General features: G+C 45.3%; 1 protein-coding gene across 1 annotated transcript in view; it reads left to right on the top strand.

The window, feature by feature from the left end:
- Nucleotides 1-2,824: 2,824 nt before the first annotated feature.
- Nucleotides 2,825-26,736, top strand: part of apbb1ip (amyloid beta (A4) precursor protein-binding, family B, member 1 interacting protein) — a 254,338-nt gene continuing 230,426 nt past the window's right edge. The window contains exon 1 of the mRNA XM_085987735.1: nucleotides 2,825-2,963. The gene's annotated coding sequence lies outside the window, so the exon portion shown is untranslated. The remainder of the gene's footprint in view (nucleotides 2,964-26,736) is intronic.

The following is a 26,736-nucleotide window of genomic DNA, read 5'->3' as shown; positions in this document are numbered from 1 at the left end:
AACAGACAGGAAACAGAGAGTAGGAATAAATGGGTCTTTTTCTGGTGGCAGGCGATGACTAGTGGGGTACCGTAAGGATGAGTGCTTGGGCCCCAGCTATTCACAATATATATCAATGATTTGGATGAGGGAACCAAATGTAATATTTCCAAGTTTGCTGATGATATGAAACGAGGTGGGATTGTGATTTGTAAGGAGGATGCAAAGAGGCTTCAAGGCGATTTAGACAAGTTGAGTGAGTGGGCAAATACATGGCAGATGCAGAATAACGTGGATAAATGTGAAGTTATCCACTTCGGTAGGAAAAACAGAAAGGCAGAGTATTATTTAAATGGTGATAGATTGGGAAATGTTGATATACAAAGGGACCTGGGTGTCCTTGTACACCAGTCACTGAAAGCAAACATGCAGGTGCAGCAAGTAGCTAGGAAGGCAAATGGTATGTTGGCCTTCATTGCAAGAGGATTTGAGTACAGGAGCAAGGCTGTCTTACTACAGTTGTACAGGGCCTTGGTGAGACCACACCTGGAGTACTGTGTGCAGTTTTGGTCTCCTTACCTAAGAAAGGATATACTTGCCATAGAGGGAGTGCAACAAAGGTTCACCTGACTGATTCCTGGAATGGCAGGACTGTCATATGAGGAGAGATTGGGTCGACTAGGCCTGTATTCACTAGAGCTTAGAAGAATGAGAGGGGATCTCATTGAAACGTATAACATTCTGACAGGGCTAGACAGACTGGATGCAGGGAGGATGTTTCCCCTGGCTGGGGGGTCTAGAACGAGGGGTCACAGTCTCAGGATATGGGGTAGGACATTTAGGACTGAGATGAGGAGAAATTTCTTCACTCAGAGGGTGGTGAACCTGTGGAATTCTCTACCACAGAAGGCTGTGGAGGCCAAGTCACTGAATATATATAAGGAGATAGATAGGTTTCTAGACACAAAAGGCATCAAGGGGTATGGGGAGAGAGCGGGAATATGGCATTGAGATAGAGATAGAGAATGGCAGAGCAGGCTCGAAGGGCCAAATGGCCTACTCCTGCTCTTATTTTTCTATGTTTCTATGTTTCTGTGTCCCCCCTTCTTCCTCCTTCTCCTCCTCATGCTCCTGCTCATCAACTTCTTGCGTGATAGGTGGTGGCAAGGGCTGTTCCCTCATGATGACAAGGTTGTGCAACATGTAGCATGCCACCATGAATCAAGAGACCCGCTCAGCCGAGTACTGCAGGACTCCTCCAGTCAGCGGACTCATTGTTTCAGCACACCAACAGTCTGCTCTGTCACATTTCAGGTAGCAGCATGCCTCTCATTGTATGCATGCTGCACACACATGTGTGGGTTGCGAACCGGAGTCATGAGCCATGTCGTCAGCAGATAGCCCTTGTCGCCCAGTACCCACCCTGTGGTTTGACATGGTGGCTGAAATACAGCTGGTACAGTGGGCAGCTGCAGAATTAAGGCATCGTGACTGCTGCCAGGCTATCGGGCATTGACTGGCATGATGCGCTGCCTATGGTCACACACCTGCTGCACGTTGAGGGAGTGGAATCCCTTTCGGTTCTGGTATATGGCAGAGTTGACATGCGGCGCCTGCAAAGCAATGTGCGTGAAGTCAATGGCACCCTGCACCATGGGGAAACCTGCAAGCCTTGCAAACCCTCATGCTCACTCCTTCTGCTTGTCTCTGGCAAGAGGGAATGTTATCTCTCTTTGAATAGAGAGCCTCAGTGACCTCCCTTATGCAACAGTGGACTGCAAACTGCGAGAAGTTGCTAATAACACCAGCACACAGCACCAGCCTGGAAGGAGCCGGACACATAAACGTTCATAGCCACGGTCACCTTCCCAGCCACTGGCAGTGCAGTCCTTGCCCAGCTCTCAGGTTGCAGTTGTTGCTGCAGCAGGTGGCAGATTTCAGTGATGACCTCCTTTTGAACTGCAGATCTTTCAAACATTGGGCGTCGCTGAGGTTCAGGTAGGAGAATTGCTCCCTGAAAACCCAGGGTGGATATGGCCTCCTATGAGAGCCCTTCTCCCCCCTCCTCCCTCTTCTAGCATCTTGTCCTGCTTTGCATGGCCTCTGCTCATTCTTCCAGTCATGCTCTATTCCAAGGGGAATGTCTACTACTGCACCCATGTCTAGGAGCAACTGGTTTGTGCAGAAGTCTTGAAGTCAGCAAAAAGTACTTCAGCACCTGCCACACCACTCCCTGTAGACTTTTGAAACTTGAAACAACTATCGAAAGCCCCAGTGTAGAATTGTAGCAACAGCCAGGAGAAATCAACCAGCAACTAACCTGTAAGTAGTTGATGATTCCTTTAAGAAGCACTGGTGGGAGTCCTTCCTGCTGCTTCACACGTGTCCAGCTGTGTGAGCTTAAGAGAGGGTTTCGGCTGGAGCTTGGAGCTCCAAAATGGCAGCACTGGCGTCAAATCAGAGTGACGTCGTGATCTGCCTGCTCTGCATACTTCCGGCGGACATTAACTGTACCAATGCCTTTCCCAAGATGGCGTCTGGTGTGCTTTGCATCAGAAATGTAAGCGTGCGCCGCAGACGCCATTTTGGAATGCAAATGGCACTTGCAGTGCCCAAAAAATGGACGCTACCGAGCCCAGTTTCTCGCCCAAGGAAACTATAAAATTAATTAACAAGGAAGGAAAGAAAATAAACCTGTTCAAGGAACAAAGTTGACTTAATTAAAAGGAAACAGTTGCAGTTAGTACTATACCTCATCCAGTAGGTGGCATTTAGAGGCTTCTGGCCTACCAATTTAAATAAAGGTTTACACTGAATATACAGCATACTTCCGTTAACACAGGAAACACCCAGTCCCCAGTGAAAAGTGATAGGCACTTAGATTGTCAACCCTCAGTCTCAAGCCACTGGATGTTGAATACAATAAAATTCGTGCTCACTAAAACAAATTTGGAATTGTTTTGAAGTTCAGAAAACATTCAAAGGTGAGTTGTGGTCAATTTCAAATAATACTTATAAATATTTTTCTTTAAATAATGTTGGACTCCGTGCTAGCACATGGAGCTAGAAAGAAGTGCGTAAGTCAGATTTGACTCAGATTCTAGTTGCTGGCATTGCTTATTGAGAACTTTATCATATTTGTAATTCAATAACTCAAATAATGAAGATTCATAGCTGGAAATTAAGTGACATGATATCATCCTGGAGAACTTACTTGGTTTAATGTTATTTTCAAAAACGTGTTTTACTCAAATTGGCAGTAATATAAATCATCTTGCAGCCAACAATATAAGGAGGTGACGATGACAGTATGAAACATCTCTTGCATCCTGTGTTGGTTTTCTTTAGGTAGCTTTGGTCTTCCTAATAACTGTAATATTGTGTGAAAGAGGTCCAAACCAACTCTGTTGATTTGTAGAAATTCTTCAATTACCATTAAGTAACCAGATAAAACATTCAAAAAAATCAACTTGGCCACGTTGGAGACCACATGATCAATGATTTAGGTGTTAAATGGACATTTGCATATGATATGCTGCAGCTTTTTTCTTGTTAATGATAAGACAATGGTTATTATTGGTAAGGGCAGAAGCAAAACTGGACTTTGATATTTCTCAAAACTATAATTGTTCTTCCAACCACAAGAACAGGACCTCCTCATACCTTGTGATTGGATGGATTCGAATTGTTTTGTTTCTGCAAGCACATTTTAGCATAATTTCTGTGCATACTCTGTGAATATGCATGTTGGTATATGCAGTCATCTGAATTACTGTTTAATTTTAATTTTTGTTTAGATATAACGCATAAATTACATTTTGTGAAGCCATGGTACAGCTTTTACATACTGCACTTACAGGGGAGTCCAGCGTGTACTCGCTATACAAAGCCGACTGTTTGAGGATCAAAGTAATTTGGCAGCAATCCCTGGGGTTCAGCAGGGAACACACTAGGAGTCCTGCCTAAGTAAAATGATGCAGGGCGAGGCTTTGAACCGAAGCTATTATTATTAATTTGTTCTCCTTTTCTATGTTGGCCTACAGTTCCCCTTTTAGGATGATATGTCGCCGGTGCCTACAAAATCTCATGAAAAGGGCTAATGCAATGTGGACAAGTACCTATATCCAATTTTTGGGGTAGCACATTACAGGAACCTGGACCCAAGTTAGGACATTCAATGTATGGTCACATAACTTAAAAGGCGCCTATTGACCAACACAAGACAATCAAGAATGGCTGAACTGGAATAGAGGGCAGAGAAAAAGACGATAGTATTGATAATCAGCAATTTTTTCATAGGCTTTAATTTTAACATGGAGTGGGTTTCATGGGGGGGTGGGGGTGGATGGTCGTGGGACGAGTGCGGAACGCACTCTCTGTCCTAAGTTTCAGGTCGGGGTATTTTAACTGCCGAGTCTCATTTGAATGCCGCTGATTCACTTCCCAGAACAGCGGGAAGAGGGCACAGAGCAACTGCTGGCAGGGAAAGATTGGGTGGCATTCGCCACTCGCCAGCTTGCAGGTAAGTGGCAGGGAGGGTCTGGCGGGAGGGTCTGGCGGGAGGGAAGCAGAGGAGTCGCAACGTTCCTTGTGGTTCCCGGAGTACTCCTGCTCCTCTTGGCCCCACAATAGAGTTTTACACGTACCTTGGAGGGCCTCTTAGCTATCTTAGCTATCGACCTGCTTGAGCCTGGCGGGAAAGCTGAGGCTGGCAGTTTCCCCACTCAGACCCAAGGTAAAATGCAATCGGGGCCCTATTGGCATCACAGGACCCCAATTAGCATGAAGATATGAGGCTTCCACCTGATTTAGGCCGGCGCCTCATCCGCCTGCAGGACCCTGCAGGTTAAAATCGGAAAGGTCAGGGAAATGTCAAGTTCGGAGCAGATAAATGACCTGCTCATTGTTAACTACCCACTTGCCCTGTTTCCGCCGGAGGGTGGCGTTGGGGTTAAAGTTGACCCCTTCGTGTTTGTCCTCTTCTGACAAAAAAACTAAAGTACCATGATTATTTTGAAATATCTAGACAATGGGCACGCATGAAACTGAAAATTCCTCCTTAAGCTCATTCCCGTAAAATTTTAGCCCACACAAAATTACTTCACTTGAGGTATATAAATTATGCAGAGGCTGTAGCCATAACGATCACGGATACTGTTTTTGTTTACTGGCTCTCTCAGATAGGCAATGCTTTCAGTGTTACCATGTCAAGACACGGACATCAGAGGCTTGACTTACTATTTGCAGTATTACCATGTGAATATTTAAAGTTTTAACCCATTTATCATAAACAGGCCAGTGCCTACATTAAGTAGCAGACAGAGGAATGCAGGGAGAGAGAGAGGGTGAGGGAACTTCCTGCCGACCTCACAAAATGGCGGCCGCCCTTCTTCACCTGCAGTCTCTCTCTCTCTCTCCCCCCCGTCTCTCTCTCTCTCTCCCCCCCCCAGTCTCTCTCTTCTCCCCCCAGTCTCTCTCTCTCTCTCTTCCCCCCAGTCTCTCTCTCCCCCCCAGTCGCTCTCTCTCCCCCAGTCTCTCTTTCCCCCCCCGTCTCTCTCTTCTCCCCCCAGTCTCTCTCTCGATCCCCGGGCCTCTCTGCCACCCCAGTCTCTCTCTCTCTCCTTCCCTCTCTCTCTCTCTCTCCTTCCCACACAGACAGACAAACTCATTTATATATTTAAAAATTATTTCTACTTTTTTCATAACAACATGCCCTCAAAAAACCCTCGGCACCACCGGGCACTCCAGCTAGTTTATCATAAACAGGCCAGTGCCTACATTAAGTAGCAGACAGAGGAATGCAGGGAGAGAGAGAGGGTGAGGGAACTTCCTGCCGACCTCACAAAATGGCGGCCGCCCTTCTTCACCTGCAGTCTCTCTCTCTCTCTCCCCCCCAGTCTCTCTCTCTCTCTCCCCCCCCCAGTCTCTCTCTTCTCCCCCCAGTCTCTCTCTCTCTCTCTTCCCCCCAGTCTCTCTCTCCCCCCCAGTCGCTCTCTCTCCCCCAGTCTCTCTTTCCCCCCCCGTCTCTCTCTTCTCCCCCCAGTCTCTCTCTCGATCCCCGGGCCTCTCTGCCACCCCAGTCTCTCTCTCTCTCCTTCCCTCTCTCTCTCTCTCTCCTTCCCACACAGACAGACAAACTCATTTATATATTTAAAAATTATTTCTACTTTTTTCATAACAACATGCCCTCAAAAAACCCTCGGCACCACCGGGCACTCCAGCTAGTTTATCATAAACAGGCCAGTGCCTACATTAAGTAGCAGACAGAGGAATGCCATACAAATGTATCAAGTGCTCATCTGGTAATATTAGCAACAATAGTTTCTAGGCTCAAATCTTTATCAGGTGTCAAAACTGTTTTCGAGGAGCAAAAACAAAATACTCTATGCAGGAAATCTGAAATAAAAACAGAGAATGCTGGAAATACGCAGCAGGTCAGGCAGCATCTGTGGAGAGAGAAGCAGAGTTAACATTTCAGGTCGATGACCCTTCATCAGAACTGGAAAAAGTTAGAGATGTAACAGGTTTTAAGCAAGTGCAGAGGCAGGGAAAGGGGGGAGGGGAGGAAAGAACAAAAGGGAAGGTCTGTGGTGGGTGGAAGGCAGAAGAGATTAAATGACAAAAGGGATGATGGTGCAAGGTGAAAGGAGATGGTAATGGGACAAGTAAAGAAGCAAAAGATGGGTCTAGAGGAGGTGTAAATTGGAATATCAGAATCATCAGCAACAGCTGCCATAGCACTTTAGAGCCTTCTTAACTCAACATTGAGTTCAACAATTTCAGATCATAACCACAGTCCCCATTTTTTGCGAACAGCAGCCATTGCTGATGATTCTGATATGCCCTCTGCTAAGTTGTAAAATCACTTTACAAAATGAATTTGTGATTAATGTCACCAAACTAGCAATGGCATTTGAAAAAAACACAAGCCAGACGAAACTCGGGTGAAATCTTTCCATTGTTTCTGAATGAGTGGAATTGTCACGGAATGCCTGTGTTAAAATGGAGCTATGCTAAGGCCTGGTGTGTCCTGGGATTTCCAAACCAAACTGAAGTGCAAGTTCACAGAACAAAAGGTGCTTCCTATAGTAGGATCTCACAATCTGTTGTTTGGCAATGCTATTGTTTTTCGGACTGTGACTATATCTGGTTTCACAATGGCTTGTACACAACCAAAAAAATGTAGTACTTTGGTTTTATGTATGAAAAACTTTGCAAATGACAGACCTCAGTAAGATTCTGGCCATTCCTCCAAACATAAAACACCCCAAGAAGTAACTGATGTTCAGTGAGGAAACTGCATTAAAATAATTGCTAAAAAAATAAACTTGTCATTGGCGGGCATTTTTGGAAGCTTCAGCAACTGCCACTGGTCTCCACTTAAAACTTACTGTATAGAGCTAAGTTCCCTCCATTTTACCAATTAGTTGCAGCTCTGCAGCTTTCAATAGGCTCCAAGTGGACCAAAAGAAGGAAGAAGGGTAAATAGGTGACAGTGGCAGACTGAGTTCACAGGTCTCCATTTGATTATCACTCACTCCCCTGGTACTCAGGTCTTATACGAATGTACTTTAACAGTGACATAAGCTTAAGGTGTTAATTGGATCCTTCATATAGCCGTGATGGTGTTTTCTTCAAAAAGTGACATTATATAGATATTAATCTAAAAAGAACTATATAAATGCCGATCTAGAAAACTGGCAAAAGCTAAACAACAACTTCTGAAAAGCCAACATAGCCTCAAAAAGCTGACACGTCAAAAACAGCACTGAATACAGGCCTACAACAAGTAGTTATGCTCAAAGTGCAATAGGTGCATGGGGCTGTCATAACTTAAGCTGTAAGTATAACATTCCATTGCTTGAATAGTGAGAAGGCTATTGCAAAAATTGTGAAGATTTTCCCTCATTTCTTGTGGAGAAATGTTGGCCTGCTGTGTTGGTACATTCTGTTGTTAGGCCTGATTCTTAATTTGTTTTCAAGTTGTTTACACGGTTGTCACGGTGGCATAGAGATATTGCCCTTTCCAGTTGATGTAAGCATTCTTCTCCCTCTCCCATCACAGTTCATTGGTAAATCACCAAAGCCTCATCTGAATGCTTCACTATATTACTGCAACTTATGATTTTGAACCTAGTGGGGGGACATTGTTTTTTTAAAATTTGTTTATGGGATCAGGGCGTCACTGGCAATGCCAGCATTTATTGCCCATCCCTAGTTGCCCCTGAGAAGGTGGTGGTGAGCCGCCTTCTTGAACCGCTGCGGTCTGTGTGGTGAAGGTACTACCACAGTGCTGTTAGGTAGGGAGCTCCAGGATTTTGACCCAGCGATGATGAAGGATCGGCGATATACTTCTAAGTCAGGATGGTGTGTGACTTGGAGGGGAACTTGGAGGTGGTGGTGTTCCCATGCGCCTGCTGCCCTTGTCCTTCTAGGTGGAAGAGGTCGTGGGTTTGGGAGGTGCTGCCGAAGAAGCCTTGGTGAGTTGCTGCAGTGCACCTTGTAGATGGTACACACTGCAGCCACGGTACGCCGGTGGTGGAGGGAGTGAATGTTTAAGGTGGTGGATGGGGTGCCAATCAAGTGGGCTGCTTTGTCCTGGATGGCGTCGAGCTTCTTGAGTGTTGTTGCAGCTGCACTCATCCAGGCAAGTGGAGAGTATTCCATCACACTCCTTACTTGTGCCTTGTAGATGGTGGAAAGGCTTTGGGGAGTCAGGAGGTAAGACACTCGCCGCAGAATTCCCAGCCTCTGACCTGCTCTTGTTGCCACTGTATTTATGTGGCTGGTCCAGTTAAGTTTCTGGTCAATGGTGACCCCCAGAATGTTGATAGTGGGGGATTCAGCGATGGTAATGTCATTGAATGTCAAGGGGAGGTGGTTAGACTCTCACTTGTTGGAGATAGTCATTGCCTGGCACTTCTGTGGCATGAATGTTACCTGCCACTTATCAGCCCAAGCCTGACGTCGTCCAGGCCTTGTTGCATGTGGGCATGGACTGCTTCATTATCTGTGGAGTTGTGAATGGCGCTGAACACTGTGCAGTCATCAGCGAACATCCCCATTTCTGACCTTATGTTGGAGGGAAGGTCATTGATGAAGCAGCTGAAGATTGTTGGGCCTAGGACACTGCCCTGAGAAACTCCTGCAGCGATGTCCTGGGGCTGTGATGATTGACCTTCAACCACCACAACCATCTTCCTTTGTGCTAGGTATGACAAGGATCTGTCATTCTGAATAAATCTAATTAAGGGGAAAATTCCTCTTTTTGCTTTGCTTAAAATTACAAGCATTAAATATATATTACACACTATTACTTCATTACTTAAATTTTTAAAATATATATTTGGTCTTTGGAGTAATCCATAATCTGCTAGTTCATGAATTTTACCACCAGCATTGTAAACCAGAGAAGCATATTATAATTATAACAGAATGACAGATCCCCCATTACTTGGTTTAAAGTCATAAAATATAAGACATTTTCCTTTTTATTTGTCTGTTTCTCGTGTTTAATGTAGGATGGTGTAGGAGTCTCTGCACTCCTAGCAAAGAATCTATAAACTCACTAGTAGTTAACAAACTGAGTTTAATGTACTAAAACTTTACAAAACAAGAAAATGCAGGAGAAGCTCTAAACAGGTCTATTCACTATCACTCCACACGAGGACTAGCTGGTAACGCCCTCTACCTCTGACGTCATGACGTCATGACGTTTCCCACCGTTGGGATGTCTCATGACCCACGTGATGATGTCATCGCGTCAGATCGCGATTTTGTCGATCTAGCTCTGTTTAACCAGAGCCAACATTAAAAGGTAATAAACATGATTAAAGGCAATTGTACAAGTCACTGTGAGAGTCTCTTAGTGGCTTTGCCACAATGGTACTTTTTTTTAAATTGCACTTCGGGTGCTATGTCTTTGATTTCTGCTCCCAAACAAACAGAGACTAACATGCCAAGTGTCACCTTGTGTTGACTTTAATTATCCTAATTGTTGCCATCAAGCTGCAGTGGGCAAGGCAGACCTTGCAGTAAATCCCCCTCCACATTTTATTGAACGGTTGCCAACATTATGTAACTGAACTTATTCAATATGGTTGGCATGCATTGTAGAAATGTTGGGGGTAAATTTTCACCTTCCGTGCTTGGGCGGTAATCTGGCAAAGCAAATGTTCTAGAACCCGACCGATTGATCTCAATGGGGTGAAAAGCAGGCAAGTTCACCAACGGACGGGCGATTCGTTCTGCCAGGTTACCACCCAGGCAGTGAAGGTAAAAGTTTACCCCATTGACTCCATGCAGCTGAAGCTAGCTACCAGACAAATCCTCAAAGCAGCTATGGATAGCTCCAGATGGAATAAAGATGCTTTCCTCCTAAGCAGTTATGATACAATTGTATCTTTATTGTCAACTTTATTTTTGTCAAAGTTTACTGAAATACGATATTTTGGGAGTGACTCTTTATTTAGTTGATATCAACAATGATCTCTCGAGCAAGCTAAATATTGTAAGAACCAGTAAGAAACTCAAATGGGGACAACTAAAATAATCATTTATTGTTGGCCTTCACTACAGAGAGATGCGAGAACTATACAGTAGTGATAATGGGGGATTTGAACTATCCTAATATAGACTGGGATGGTAACAGTGTAAAGCGCAGAGAGGGTGAAGAATTTCTGAAGTGTGTTCAGGAGAACTTTCTTGATCAGTATATTTCCGGCCCAATGAGGAAGGAGGCATTGCTGGATCTGGTTCTGGGGAATGAAGTAGGTCAAGTGGAGCAAGTGTCAGTCGGTGAACATTTAGGGAACAGTGATCATAGTATCATAAGGTTTGGATTAGCTATGGAAAAGGACAGGGAGCAATCTAGAGTAAAAATACTTAATTGGAGGAAGGCCAATTTCAGTGGGATGAGAACGGATCTGGCCCGGGTAAGTTGGAATCAAAGATTGGCAGGCAAAACTGTAACGGAACAATGGACTGCCTTTAAGGAGGAAGTAGTTCAGGTACAGTTGCAGTACATTCCCATTAGGGAGAAAGGTAGGGCAACTAAAGTCAAAGCACCCTGGATGACGAAAGAGATAGAGAGTAAGATGAAGCAGAAAAAGGCCGCATATGACAGATGTCGGGTCGAGAATACATCTGAGAATCAGGCTAAATATAGAAAGTTCAGAGGAGAAGTGAAAAGGAAAATAAGAAGGGCAAAGAGAGGATATGAGAATAGAATGGCATATAAATAGTAAACGGGTAGTAAGAGGAGGGGTGGGGCTGATTAGGGACCAAAAAGGAGACCTACACATGGAAGCAGAGGTTATGGCTGAGATACTAAATGAAGAAGATGCTGCCATAGACATAGTGAAGGAGGAGGTAGAGGAGATACTGGATGGGATAAAAATTGATAAAGAGGAGGTACTAGAAAGGCTGGTTGTACTTTAGTAGATAAGTCACCAGGACAAGATGGAATGTATCCTAGGACACTGAGAGAAGTGAAGGAAGAAATCGCAGAGGTATTGTCCATAATCTTCCAATCCCCCTTAGAAACGGGGGTGGTGCCAGAGGACTGGAGAATTGCAAATATTACACCTTTGTTCAAAAAAGGGTGTAAAGATAAACCCAGCAACTATAGGCCAGTCAGTTTAACCTCAGTAATGGGGAAGCTTTTAGAAACAATAATCAGGGACAAAATTAACAGTCACTTGAACAAGTGTGGATTAATTAAGGAAAGCCAGCACGGATTTGTTAATTTAACCAACTTGAACGAGATTTTTGATGAGGTAACAGAGAGGGTTGATGAGGGCAATGCGGTTGACATGGTGTACATGGATTTCCAAAAGGCGTTCGACAAAGTGCCACATAATAAGCTTGCCAGCAAAGTTGAAGCCCATGGAATAAAAGGGACAGTGGCTGCATGGATACGAAATTGGCTAATTGATAGGAAACAGAGAGTAGTGGTGAATGGTTGCTTTTCGGACTGGAGGAAGGTATACAATGGTGTTCCCCAGGAGTCGGTTCTAGGACCACTGCTTTTCTTGATATATATTACTCACTTGGACATGGGTGTACAGGGCACAATTTCAAAATTTGCAGATTACACAAAACTTGGAAGTATAGTTGTTGTGTCTGTGTATAATAAGACACAGACTGCAGGAGAACAGTACAACAGGTGTTTACTCAACGTGGCTCACACTGGAACTGGTCTGTACAGATTACTACTCCGTGCTATATACAGGTGTGGTCACTGCCGGTACTGCAGTATACATGAGCTGTAAAAGATAGTTCCCCCCTTAAAGGTATATACATTACAATAGTGAATAGTGAGGCGGATAGTGATAGACTTCAAGAAGACATAGACAGGCTGGCGGAATGGGTGGACAAGTGGCAGATTAAATTTAACGCAGAAAAATGCGAAGTGATACATTTTGGTAGAAAGAATGAGGAGAGGAAATATAAACTAAAGTGTACAATCATAAAGGGGGTGCATGAACAGAGAGACTTGGGGGTATATGTGCACAAATCATTGAAGGTGGCAGGGCAGGTTGAGAAAGCAGTTAAGAAAGCATACGGGATACTGGGCTTCATGAATAGAGGCATAGAATACAAAAGCAAGGAAGTTAAGATGAACCTTTATAAAACATTGGTTCGGCCTCAACTGGAGTATTGTGTCCAATTCTGGTCCCCGCACTTTAGGAAGGATGTGAAGGCCTTAGAGAGGGTGCAGAAAAGATTTACAAGAATGGTTCCAGGGATGAGGGACTTCAGCTACATGGATAGGCTTGAGAAGCTGGGTTTTTTCTCCTTAGAGCAGAGAAGATTGAGAGGAGATTTGATAGAGGTGTTCAAAATCATGAGGGGTCTGGACAGAGAGAGAGAAACTGTTCCCATTGGCAGAGGGGTCGAGAACCAGAGGACACAGATTTAAGGTGATTGGCAAAAGAACCAAAGGCGACATAAGAAAAACTTTTTTACTCAGCGAGTGGTTAGGATCTGGAATGCACTGCCTGAAAGGGTGGTGGAGGCAGATTCAATCACGGCTTTCAAAAGGGAGTTGGATAAGTACCTAAAAGAAAAAAATTTGCAGGGCTATGGGGAAAGGGCAGGGGGAGTGGGACTAGCTGAAGTGCTCTTGCAGAGAGCTGACACAGACTCGATGGGCCGAATGGCTTTCTTCCGTGCTGTAACCATTCTATGGGCTGGATTTTTCAAACCTCAGTGCATCCATGGCGGGCGACGTCCATGGTGTGTGGGGACCTCGCATCATGTCTCTATCCCGGCCTTCAACAAGATTTTACGTTAATAGGGCTTTGGACATCGGGATATTGGAACCGGTTCTGGGGGAGGTGGGACCAGTACAAACCGGACGGTTTGCAACTGGGGAGGACCGGGACCAATGTCCTAGGGAGAGTGTTTGCTAGTGCTGTGGGGGAGGGTTTAAACTAAAATGGCAGGGGGTTGGTAACCTCAGCAGGGAGACAGAGGAAAGGGAAACAAGGATAGAAGCAAAAGACAGGAAGGAGAAAAACAAAAGTGGCAGACAGAGAAATCAAGGGTTTAAATCAAACATGGCCACAGTAAATAATAATTCTAAAAGGTCTAAAAGTGTTAAAAAAACAAGCCTGAAGGCTTTGTGTCTTAATGCGAGGAGCATTCGTAATAAGGTGGATGAATTAGCTGCGCAAATAGAGGTAAACGAATATGATATGACTGGGATTACGGAAACATGGCTCCATGGTGGCCAAGGCTGGGAACTCAACATCCAGGGGTATTCAATATTCAGGAAAGACAGGCAAAAAGGAAAAGGAGGTGGGGTAGCATTGCTGGTTAAAGAGGGGATTAACACAATTGTAAGGAAGGATATTAGCTCTGACGATGTGGAATCTGTATGGGTAGAACTGAGAAATACCAAGGGGCAGAAAACGTTAGTGGGAGTGGCATATAGGCCTCCAAACAGTAATGCGGAGGTTGGGGATGGCATTAAAAGGGAAATTAGAGACGCGTGTAATAAGGACACAGCAGTTATCATGTGTGACTTTAATCTACATATAGATTGGGCTAACCAAATTAGTAATAATACTGTGGAGGAGGAATTCCTGGAGTGTATACGGATGGTTTCCTGGACCAATATGTCGAGGAACCAACTAGAGATCAGGCCATCTTAGACTGGGTATATGTAATGAGAAAGGATTAATTAGCAATCTTATTGTGCAAGTCCCCTTGGGTCGGAGCGATCATAATATGATTATGATAGAATTCTTCATTAAGATGGAGAGTGAAGTGGTTGACTCAGAGACTAGGGTCCTGAATTTAAATAAAGGAAACTATGATGGTATGAGGCGCGAGTTGGTTAGGATTGATTGGGAAATGTCACTCAAAGGGTTGACGGTGGATAGGCAATGGCAAATATTCAAAGATCGCATGGATCAACTACAGAATTTGGTCATTCCAGTTTGGCATAAAAATAAAACAAAAAAGGTGACTCAACCGTGGCTAACAAGGGAAATTAAGGATAGCATAAGATCCAAGAAGAGGACATATAAATTGGCCAGAAAAAGCAGTAAACCTGAGGATTGGGAGCAGTTTAGGATTCAACAAAGGAGGACAAAGGGATTAATTAAGAGGGGGAAAATAGAGTATGAGAGTAAGCTTGCAGGGAACATAAAAACTGACTGCAAAAGCTTTTATAGATATGTGAAGAGAAAAAATTTGGTGAAGTCAAGCGTAGGTCCCTTGCCGTCAGAATCAGGGGAATTTATAATGGGGAACAAAGAAATGGCGGACCAATTAAATACATATTTTGATTCTGTCTTCACAAAGGAGGACACAAATAACCTCCCAGAGATATCGGGGAACATAGGGTCTAATGAAAGGGAGGAACTGAATGAAATCAGTATTTGTAGGGAAATGGTGTTAGGGAAATTGACGGGATTGAAGGCCGATAAATCCCCAGGGCCTGATAATCTACATCCTAGTGTACTTAAGGAAGTGGCCCTAGAAATAGTAGATGCATTGCTGGTCATCTTCCAAAATTTGATAGAATCTGGAACAGTACCCATGGATTGGAGGGTAGCTAATGTTACCCCACTATTCAAAAGAGGTGGTTGAGAGAAAATGGGGAATTATAGACCAGTAAGCCTGACATCAGTAGTGGGGAAAATGCTAGAGTCCATTATAAAAGATGTAATAGCAGAGCACTTGGAAAACAGTGACAGGTTCGGACAAAGTCAACATGGATTTACAAAAGGTAAATCGTGCTTGACTAATCTACTGGAATTTTTTGAGGATGTAACTGGTAAAATAGATACAGGAGAACCAGTGGGTGTGGTGTATTTGGACTTTCAGAAGGCTTTCGATAAGGTCCCGCATAAGAGATTAGCGTGTAAAGTTAAGGCACATGGGATTGGGGGCAAGATATTGACTTGGATAGAGAACTGAACTAACAACAGAAAATGCTGGAAATACTCAGCAGGCCAGGCAGCATCCGTGGAGAGAGAAACAGAGTTAACGTTTCAGGTCAACTCGTGGACACCGTCTCCCCAGAAACTTCTTCCCCGTTACTTTCCTCTGATCCCATCCCTTCTTCCAATCTCACCCCCTGCCATGTTTTCACTATCCCCTCTGACCTTCCCCTCTCTGACCCCGAACGATCAGTCCTCAGCAAAGGCCTGAGCTTCATCCCCTTACGCCCCCATCTGAATGAATTTCGAGCTCGGCACGATGCTGAGCTCTTCTTCCGTCGCCTTTGTCTCCGTGTCCACTTCTTTGGCCAGGAGTCTTCCCCCCGCACAGCTGATCCTTTCTCCCGCTTTCTAAATTCTCGTTCTACTTGGACCCCTCCCTCTGGCCTCTTACCCTCTCTAGATCTTTTCATTGCTAACTGCCGACGTGACATCGGCCGTCTCCATTTCTCTGCTTCCCTCACTCACTCCAACCTACCTCCCTCTGAACTTGCAGCACTCCGTTCTCTCCGATCCAACCCTAACATTATCATTAAACCTGCTGATAAGGGTGGTGCTGTTGTTGTTTGGTGAACCGACCTCTACCGTGCGGAAGCTGAACGCCAACTCTCCAACACCTCCTCCTACCTCCGCCTGGACCATGACCCCACTAGCAAACATCAAGCCATTGTTTCCAAGTGTGTCACTGACCTCATCTCCTCTGGAGATCTTCCTTCCATGGCCGCCAACCTCATAGTCCCCCAACCCCGCACAGCCCGCTTCTACCTCCTTCCCAAGATCCACAAACAGGACTGCCCTGGTAGACCCATCGTTTCAGCCTGTTCTTGCCCCACGGAACTTATCTCTTCCTATCTCGACTCTATTTTTTCTCCCCTTGTCCAGTCTCTTCCCACCTACATTCGCGACTCTTCCGACGCCCTCCGTCACTTTAACAGTTTCCTGGCCCCAACCGTCTCCTTTTCACTATGGACGTCCAATCCCTCTACACCTCCATCCCCCACCAGGACGGCCTTCGGGCGCTCCATTTCTTCCTTGAACAGAGGCCCAACCAGTCCCCATTCACCACCACCCTCCTCCGCCTGGCTGAACTTGTTCTCACATAGAACAACTTCTCCTTTGACTCCACTCACTTCCTCCAAGTTAAAGGTGTTGCTATGGGAACCCGCATGGGCCCTAGCTATGCCTGCCTGTTCATGGGATATGTGGAACATTCTTTGTTCCAGTCCTACTCAGGTCCCCTCCCTGACCTCTTTTTCCGGTATATCGATGACTGTATTGGTGCCGCTTCCTGCTCTCGCCCTGAACTAGATAAGTTCATTCACTTTACTTCCAATTTCCACCCTTCCCTCACCTTCACATGGTCCATCTCCGACTCTTCCCTTCCCTTCCTTGACTTCTCCGTCTCCATTTCTGGCGATCGGCTTTCAACAAACATCCACTACAAGCCCACCGACTCCCACAGCTACCTGGACTACACTTCCTCCCACCCCGCTTCCTGTAAGGACTCTATTCCATTCTCCCAGTTTCTCCATCTCCGCCGCGTCTGTTCTGACGATGCCACCTTCCATACTAGTGCTTCCGAGATGTCTTCCTTTTTCAACCGAGGATTCCCCTCTACCGTGGTTGACATGGCCCTTGACCGTGTCCGTTCTGCTCTCATCCTTTCCCCTCCCTCCCAGAACCACGATAGGGTTCCCCTTGTCCTCACCTTTCACCCCACCAGCCTCCACATTCAATGGATCATCCTCTGCCATTTCCGAAACATCCAACGTGATCCCACCACCAAACATATCTTCCCCTCACCTCCCCTTTCAGCATTCCGAAGGGACCGCTTCCTCCGCGACACCCTGGTCCACTCCTCAATCACCCCCAACAGCCCTTCTCCTTCACCTGGCACCTTCCTGTGCAAGCGCAGGAGATGTAACACCTGCCCTTTTACCTCCTCCCTTCCCACTGTCCAGGGCCCCAAACACCCCTTCCAGGTGAAACAGCGATTTACTTGTACTTCTTGCAATTTAATATACTGTATTCGCTGCTCACGATGTGGTCTCCTCTACATTGGGGAGACCAAATGCAGATTGGGCGACCGTTTTGCGGAACACCTCCATTCAGTCCGTAAGGGTGACCCTGAGCTTCCGGTCGCCTGTCACTTTAATTCACCGCTCCATTCCCACTCTGATCTCTCCGTCCTCGGGCTATTGCATTGTTCCAATGAAGCTCAGCGTAAGCTCGAGGAACAGCACCTCATCTTTCGATTGGGCACTTTACAGCCTGCTGGACTCAACATTGAGTTCAACAATTTCAGATAATTATCCCTGCCCCCATTTTTCATGCAGCATGATTTTTGCCATGCCCATTTGCAACATTTTATCTTTCCTGCCTCTTACAAAAGTACAGGGTGTTCTTTCAATTCCTTCCTCCCCTCCTAACCCCCGCCCCCCCTTGTCTCTGCACCTGCTTAATATCTGTTACATCTCCAGCTTTCTCCAGTTCTGATGAAGGGTCCCAGACCTGAAACGTTAACTCTGTTTCTCTCTCCACGGATGCTGCCTGGCCTGCTGAGTATTTCCAGCATTTTCTGTTGTCATTTCAGATTTCCAGCATCCGCAGTATTTTGCTATTATGGATAGAGAACTGGTTGGCAGACAGAAAGCAAAGAGTTGGAATAACCGGGTCTTTTTCCGAGTGACAGGCAGTGACTAGTGGGGTACCGCAGGGATCGGTCCTAGGACCCCAGCTATTCACAATATATATTAATGATCTAGACGAGGGAACTAGATGTAATATCTCCAAGTTTGCAGACGACACAAAGCTAGGTGGGCGTGTGTGCTGTGAGGAGGATGCCGAGAAACTCCAGTATGATTTGGACAGGTTGGGTGATTGGGCAGAAGCATGGCAGATGCAATATAATGTGGATAAATGCAAGGTTATCCACTTTGGTGTCAAAAACAGGAAGGCAGATTATTATCTGAATGGCAATAGATTGGGAGAAGGGGAAGTGCAACGAGACCTGGGTGTCCTTGTGCACCAGTCGCTGAAGGTAAGCATGCAGGTGCAGCAGGCGGTTAAGAAGTCAAATGGTATGTTGGCCTTCGTAGCGAGAGGGTTCAAGTACAGGAACAAGGATGTCTTGCTGCAGTTGTACAGGGCCTTGGTGAGACCACATCTTCAGTATTGTGTGCAATTTTGGTCACCTTATCTGAGGAAGGGTGTTCTTGCCATGGAGGGAGTGCAGCGAAGATTCACCAGACTGATACATGGGATGGCAGGAATGACGTCTGAGGAGAGATTGGGTCGATTGGGCTTATACTCACTGGAGTTTAGAAGAATGAGAGGGGATCTCATTGAAACTTATAAAATTCTAACAGGACTAGACAGACTAGATGCAGGAAGGATGTTCCCGATGGCCGGGGAGTCCAGAACCAGGGGTCACAGTCTAAGGATAAGGGGTAAGCCATTTAGGACAGAGATGAGGAGGAATTTCTTCACCCAGAGAGTGGTGAACCTGTGGAATTCTCTACCACAGAAGGCAGTAGAGGCCAATTCATTAAATATATTCAAGAAGGAGTTAGATATATTTCTTAAGGCTAAAGGGATCAAGGGATATGGAGAGAAGGCAGGGACAGGGTACTGAATTTGGATGATCAGCCATGATCTCATTGAATGGCGGAGCAGGCTCGAGGGGCCGAATGGCCTACTCCTGCTCCTATCTTCTATGTTTCTATGTATGCCCGCCCTGCAAGGTTCCCGGCCAATTAATAGGAAGTGGGTCTGATCACGTCATTTGATGACACGTCATCAGCCAGTTTCCTTAAAGGGGCCATGTCCAAAATGATTTTGACATTTGTGCTGTCAGTGTTCTACAGCATTGAGGTGCTGCAAACACTGACAAGCACTGCACAGAGGTGCACGGCTGCACCCAGGCTCTTCCATGATGCCCTCCATATGCTTATGAGGGAGTCACAGCATGCAGGGAGGTTCTCTTCCCTTCCCATGGGCAGCCGGGTTGAACATTGCACAGGAGGGCACAAGCAGGGATGTGGTCAGGAGGACCAGGCTGTGGTGGCGCAAACCTTTCAATGTTCTCAGTAGATCACGAAACGTTACTGCAAAGCCACACTCAACCTCACCCTGCTGTGCTACTCATCACATCCCCTTCACTCTGCCTTCCCTACCTTACTCCTGCACATCCTTACTCACACCAACTTACCTTGCACCTCCACCCATCCTTCTCTATCTACATTATCACTTCCCAATCTCACTAGCCACCCCTCACACTCACCCTCATCCTAGTCCAATCATACCAACTAACAACACACAAGGGTAGGCACTTGGGTGTTTTAGCCAATGTTCGTGTAAACTTTCTGTTAATGTGTTGTCAAACATTGAAATTCTTATTGTCACCACTTTGCCTTCTTGGACAGATTTGTGTGTACCTTTAAAAGTGTCTTAATGAGCTCCTGTGAATGGTGAGACATAACAACCCCCCCACCCCCACCGCCCCCCTCCCCAAAGTTGATGAGTGGGAAAGGAATGGCTTGCACATTGCAGGGATGCTCTATGGTGTTGGTGTGGGGTGGTGCCAACCTGGTGCATCATGTGGCAGCCAGGGTGTACAGTGTTAAATGAAGCAAATCTGGACATGGTGAGGCCATCGCTGGCATCCCGGGCAGCAATATGCACAGGTGATGATGCCCTGTGTCAGTGCAGCATCAGGTGATTGCGGAGAAGGTTGGTGTGGATGTTGGTGCTGCTGGTGTGCTTGGTGCTGCTGATGTTGGGGCTGATCGTGTTGGGATTCCGAGGACCAAGGTGAGATTTATTCAAGGGCACCGATGCTGATAGAATAGATGGCAGGTGAGGTTGAAATGACAGAAGTAATCTGTCGATGTTGAGATAGGTTGTTCCAAGAAGGTGACAGTAGATAGAGAGATTACTCCAAACACTTCAAAAGTGCATAAAGCTCAAAAGTGGGTTCCAAATCATTAATGCTCCAACTTCTAAGATTGGGAAGTGACCAGCTGTGAAATGGTAGATTTTATACCACTTCAGCAGCTTTCACCTATTCACAGCAATCCACAGTCATTGAGAACCTGACATACTTACCTGATGTTATAGCCGCTCTCTGGGAACCTCGTTGAAAACCTGGTAAAATGGTAAGTACATGGGAAAATGGTTCTTAACTACCTTTTAATAAGCTTTTAACTATCTAAATTGGCTGATCCGCCACTTGGTGTCGGGTCTGTTCAGTGATGACAGACCCGACACTTGGGAAACTGACAAGAAGGTGGGTTTACAGCGGGATACCGACCCACTGTCAATCTTTGTGATTTTGACAGTGGGCCCGCCTCCAAACCCACCCTCTGAGCACTGGCAAAATTCAGCCCCATGATTCCATGATTCTCAACAGGATTCAGCTTTCCCGCCCCATTGATTTTCCGTATCTTATCTCCCAATTCCATATCTTATCTCCCAATTCTGTATCTTATCTCCCAATTCCATATCTTATCTCCCAATTCCATATCTTATCTCCCAATTCTGTATCTTATCTCCCAATTCCGTATCTTATCTCCCAATTCCATATCTTATCTCCCAATTCTGTATCTTATCTCCCAATTCCATATCTTATCTCCCAATTCCATATCTTATCTCCCAATTCTGTATCTTATCTCCCAATTCTGTATCTTATCTCCCAATTCCATATCTTATCTCCCAATTCTGTATCTTATCTCCCAATTCCGTATCTTATCTCCCAATTCCATATCTTATCTCCCAATTCTGTATCTTATCTCCCAATTCCATATCTTATCTCCCAATTCTGTATCTTATCTCCCAATTCTGTATCTTATCTCCCAATTCCATATCTTATCTCCCAATTCTGTATCTTATCTCCCAATTCTGTATCTTATCTCCCAATTCCATATCTTATCTCCCAATTCTGTATCTTATCTCCCAATTCCATATCTTATCTCCCAATTCTGTATCTTATCTCCCAATTCTGTATCTTATCTCCCAATTCCATATCTTATCTCCCAATTCTGTATCTTATCTCCCAATTCTGTATCTTATCTCCCAATTCCATATCTTATCTCCCAATTCTGTATCTTATCTCCCAATTCCATATCTTATCTCCCAATTCTGTATCTTATCTCCCAATTCCATCTTATCTCCCAATTCCATATCTTATCTCCCAATTCTGTATCTTATCTCCCAATTCCATCTTATCTCCCAATTCCATATCTTATCTCCCAATTCCATCTTATCTCCCAATTCCGTATCTTATCTCCCAATTCCGTATCTTATCTCCCAATTCTGTATCTTATCTCCCAATTCCGTATCTTATCTCCCAATTCCGTACCTTATCTCCCAATTCCGTACCTTTTCTCCCAATTCACGTTTTCTTTCATGATTTACATCACCACAAGTTATATCCAACAAATTGTAAATGTCATTCTGTCATCCACTTTTCCTTCTATTCCTGAACTTCAAAATTCATTTTGATTTTGCCAACAGTGCCACATGGAGCTGTTGCCCATTTTCTTTAACCTCAGGAATGTGATGTGCCTTGCAACTACACAGAACTATGTTCCTTCCACATATGGTTAATATTATCCATTACCACCATTAAGGCAAAGTTCGATGCAGCTAAATATCTGGACTGAGTGAGAGAACTCATATTAACATTACTAACAACTCATTATATCTCCATCAAGCTTTGTCAAATGACAGTTCTGCAGTTGCTTGTGTTTGAATAATAGTTGCAATCAAGCTGCAGTTCTCATACTGAGGCTATGAGGCCTTCAACCATTATATACTCTTGAACATTCTGCTATGTGCTCTTTCATCATACCTAATGAGCTCTGATAGTTGAACTGTAATGGGCAATGGTAAGGTAGTGATTTACATTTTTCCTAAGACATCTGAGATTTAATTCAATCCAGTCCTGGCAAATTTGAGGAAGCCCCATAAGGCACTTGGCTTGTGCCATAACTAACTTGGGAGTTCCTGTCGCTGCCCTTGACAGCAGAGCAGGATCATTTTATCCATCACTTTGCGGAGCCTAAATCCCTCCGAAAAAAGAATGATGAAGAGTTTCATATTATATTTCGAATGAACATTAAAGTATCATTTTAGTTTTTTCTAAAATAGGGGATTAAAGGTACGAGTGAGTGGTGGGGGAGGGAGAGGGGAAGAGATTGTGATTTGAAGACACGCTTCCTCAAAATTCCTTATTCCTGTGGAGTCTGTGAGGAGATGTCTAGGCGTCTACGTAGTCATGGGTGTCCTGCATCTTTCCAATCCAATACTTTAAATATAAAGGCCAAGTTAACTGAGAGATCTGAGTCTCTCTGACTCAGATCTTATCTCAATTCTGAACTGAGAAAAGCTTGGTTTGGCACGCCCCACATGAACCGGACCAAGAGTCGACCTTTACAGTTGAACCTTATATTCATATTTTTTCAATAGCCCAGAACGAAAAATATTCATAAGGTTGATACAGTCTAAAGGGAATATATAAAAGTGAAGAGGTTACAATTTTGTTTTCATTAAAATGTTTTAGGGAAACTAAGTAAATGGCTTATTGGCCAGCACAGAATATTAGATGATATCCAATAGCAATCAAAAGATACATTAGGCTGGTGCAAATAAAATTTGCCACTAATCCACTCTGCATTTGACTTCCCTTCAGGTAAACCACATCCACTGCAACAGATGGTGAATCTATATTTTACATTGTGTTTCCGCAAACCATTTTGTGCCTGGGCAGTGTTCAGATCTCCAGTTTAAAACCCATAGCAAATTACTGTACAGAACAAGACCATTTTGTCTGTGCCAATTCTTCATTAGAACAAAGACAACGCTCAGCCTTAGGCCTCGATTTTAACCCGCTCCCCTCCGCCCCAACAGGCAAGAAAGGGTCGGGTGAGGGGTTACAATTTCAAAGTGTCGCTCTCGGCTCCAACCGGCCGCGTTCCTGACCAATCGCAGCGACAAGGCTCCCGCTGCAGAGAGGCGAGTCCCTCATGAATAGGCAAATCGGGGTCCTGTGTTGCATTTCGCACTCTGATGTGACATCACTTACTGCCGCACTGGATTCACAGAGGCTGGCAGCATCGCTGGGAGAACCCTGGTGGGATTGGATTGGGACTGCTCAGTGTGCCGGATATAAAGGGGCCACAGTGTCAATAAAACTGCATCGTTCTCAGGTGCTCTTTCACTTCACTGGGGGCTGTGATTTCCTTGTCAGTGTTGGGTTTTTGTTGGACTTTAAAGAACTTTTCAAAAATAGTCAGAGAAGCTGAGTCGAGGTGCTGCTTTAGCTGCACTCTATTGGAGTGAGGAGGAGGAGGAGGAAGAGGAAGAGCAACAACAACAGCAAAGGAATGGAGAAGAAGGAGCTGAAGGAGGGACACAGGGAAGACAGGAACTGAGGTAAAATGCCCGCAGAAGGCTTTGCCCACCTCACAGGGTGTACAGGCAAAGAGCTCGATTCCTTGACCTGTCTGAGGTGCAGTGCTTCAGGAGACTCAGATTGTAAAGGCAGATGGTCACGGACCTCTGCAGCCTCCTGGAAGAAGACCTACTGCCCACTGGACAGGCGGCCATGCCATGCCGGTGGCAGTGAAAGTTACCACCGCCCTCAACTTTTACGCCGATAGATCCTTCCAGGTTACCACAGTGGACATATCGAGGGTGACGCAGTCAGCCACTCACAAGTGCATCAGGCAGGTCACAGATGCTAGCCGATATATTTCATTTCCGACTGATAACTGTAGTCAGACCGAGAGAGCCTCAGGTTTTGCAGCTCTGGCTGGTTTTCCGCATCTGTAGGGTCCGATGTGACCAGACAGGAGCTTTTGTTAACCGCTGCCATTCAATAAATGGACAACTTGTATGTAATCACAAGAAAAAGTTGATGCAAGTATGTGCCCGCCACCCAGGGAGCTGCCATAGTGCCTTCACCTTTAGGCAAGCCAATATCCTCCCAATGTTCCAACCTGGGATCAATCTTAAAGGATGGTTGCTTGGGGACAAGGGATACCCCCTTCTACCATGGCTGATGACACCTCTTTGAAACCCGACCACTCCAGAGCAATACAGATCCAACAGCAGCCACAGAGAGGCTCCCTGCCATATTTTCCAGCCAGGGTCTCAAGAATCATTGTGGCATGCTGCCTCCTCCATAGCATCGCTCTAACAGAGAGGACTGGAGGTGCAGGAGGTAGCAGGCCTGCACAAAGCTCAGCGCTTTACTTAGTCACCTCTTTCTCCTCCCACTCTTCTGTGACCGGACCCCCTTACACTAAGAGTCCTGGAACCTTCACTGCATAGTTTTTGAATTCTCCATTTTCTCACCTTAAAATCATTAAACCAACTTCCACATCAACGGCATAACGACAAGGGAGACACAGAACTTTCCTTGAAAGCAATGTGCACACCAAAGTGACAAAAGTGGAAAAGGGTTTTAAGGTGTACAATAAAACAAATAGTTGCATATTAAACAAAAGAAATGTAAGTTTCAACCCTCAGTGCTCTTTTTAATTAATGGCTTCCTAGGTCTACCACTTCTATGAGGTGCAACTCCAATGGCTTAAGCAGCGCTGGTGGTAGGCAGCTGTGCCTCTTCCTGGGACAGTTGAGATTCTCGTGACCAATGGCCTCTAGTGCCTGCGAAGGATGTAGCATTTGATGGTGTATCCTCAGGAGGGATGAGTTCCTCTGAGGAGTTTTTATGCACTGTGGGCAGGGGCTCGTGTTCTTCATGTGAAGGACTTGGAGAAAAGAAGAAAGGGTGAAGATTTAGTAATGGTAATAAAAAAACGTAAATATGCACATGAAATACTTGACCATACTGGTTGAGGTGTTGAAGTCAGCTGAAGGTGCAGTTGGTTGTGGGAAATGAAGGGGTCTAAGGTTAAATCAGTCACACTGCAAGCCACCTACCTCACCATCACCAATGCTCAGGGTGCTAGAGGTTCTGCTTATCTCCAGTGCCTCCTCACTTCCACATATTTACATGGTCCTCCATCAGTCCTGACCTACTACCTAATATTCTGAGCTCTCTGCTCCTGCAAAAGAAGTAGTACAGCATTATGAGTGGCTAACAAGGATGTGTGCTTCTTCTGGGCATAGTGCATCAGGTGAAAGGGAAAATCAGGCAGATGTTTTGGGAGTGGGGATGCCATACGTTTGCAGTAAGTGGCTACAGTGTGAATTGAGAAGGTTTGCTGAGAGGAGGTGCAAGGCTGAGCAACTTAGAGGAGATGAGATGAGGATGTTGTTAGTGGCAGCTGTGAAAGGAGGAAGCGGGAGGTGAGCTTGTGTTAGGATTGTCCTAGGGTACTTAAGGAAGTGGCCCTAGAAATAGTAGATGCATTGCTGATCATTTTCCAACATTCGATGGAATCTGGAACAGTACCCATGGATTGGAGGGTAGCTAATGTTACCCCACAATTCAAAAAAGGTGGTAGAGAGAAAACGGGGAATTACAGACCGGTAAGCCTGACATCGGTAGTGGGGAAAATGCTAGAGTCCATTATAAAAGATGTAATAGCAGAGCACTTGGAAAACAGTGACAGGATCGGACAAAATGAACATGGATTCACAAAAGGTAAATCATGCTTGACTAATCTACTGGAATTTTTTGAGGATGTAACTGGTAAAATAGATAAGGGAGAACCAGTGGATGTGGTGTATCTGGACTTTCAAAAGGCTTTCGATAAGGTCCCGCATAAGAGATTAGCGTGTAAAGTTAAGGCACATGGGATTGGGGGCAAGGTATTGACTTGGATAGAGAACTGGTTGGCAAACAGAAAGCAAAGAGTTGGAATAAACGGGTCCTTTTCCGAGTGGCAGGCAGTGACTAGTGGGGTACCGCAGGGATCGGTCCTTGGACCCCAGCTATTCACAATATATATTAATGATCTAGACAAGGGAACTAGATGTAATATCTCCAAATTTGCAGACGACACAAAGCTGGGTGGGCGTGTGTGCTGTGAGGAGGATGTCGAGAAACTCCAGGATGATTTGGACATGTTGGGTGATTGGGCAGAAACATGGCAGATGCAATATAACGTGGATAAATGTGAGGTTGTCCACTTTGGTGGCAAAAACAGGAAGGCAGATTATTATCTAAATGGCAATAGATTGGGAGAAGGGGAACTGCAACGAGACCTGGGTGTCCTTGTGCACCAGTCGCTGAAGGTAAGCATGCAGGTGCAGCAGGTGGTTAAGAAGGCAAATGGTATGTTGGCCTTCGTAGCGAGAGGGTTTGAGTACAGGAACAAGGATGTCTTGCTGC

Source organism: Somniosus microcephalus, chromosome 5 (genome assembly GCF_052327205.1).
Source record: "Somniosus microcephalus isolate GS21.2 chromosome 5, FLI_Smic_1.0, whole genome shotgun sequence".
Classification (NCBI taxonomy): Eukaryota; Metazoa; Chordata; class Chondrichthyes; order Squaliformes; family Somniosidae; genus Somniosus; species Somniosus microcephalus.
Note: the sequence above shows the minus strand (reverse complement) of the source record. Positions and strands in the feature narration are given on the sequence as shown.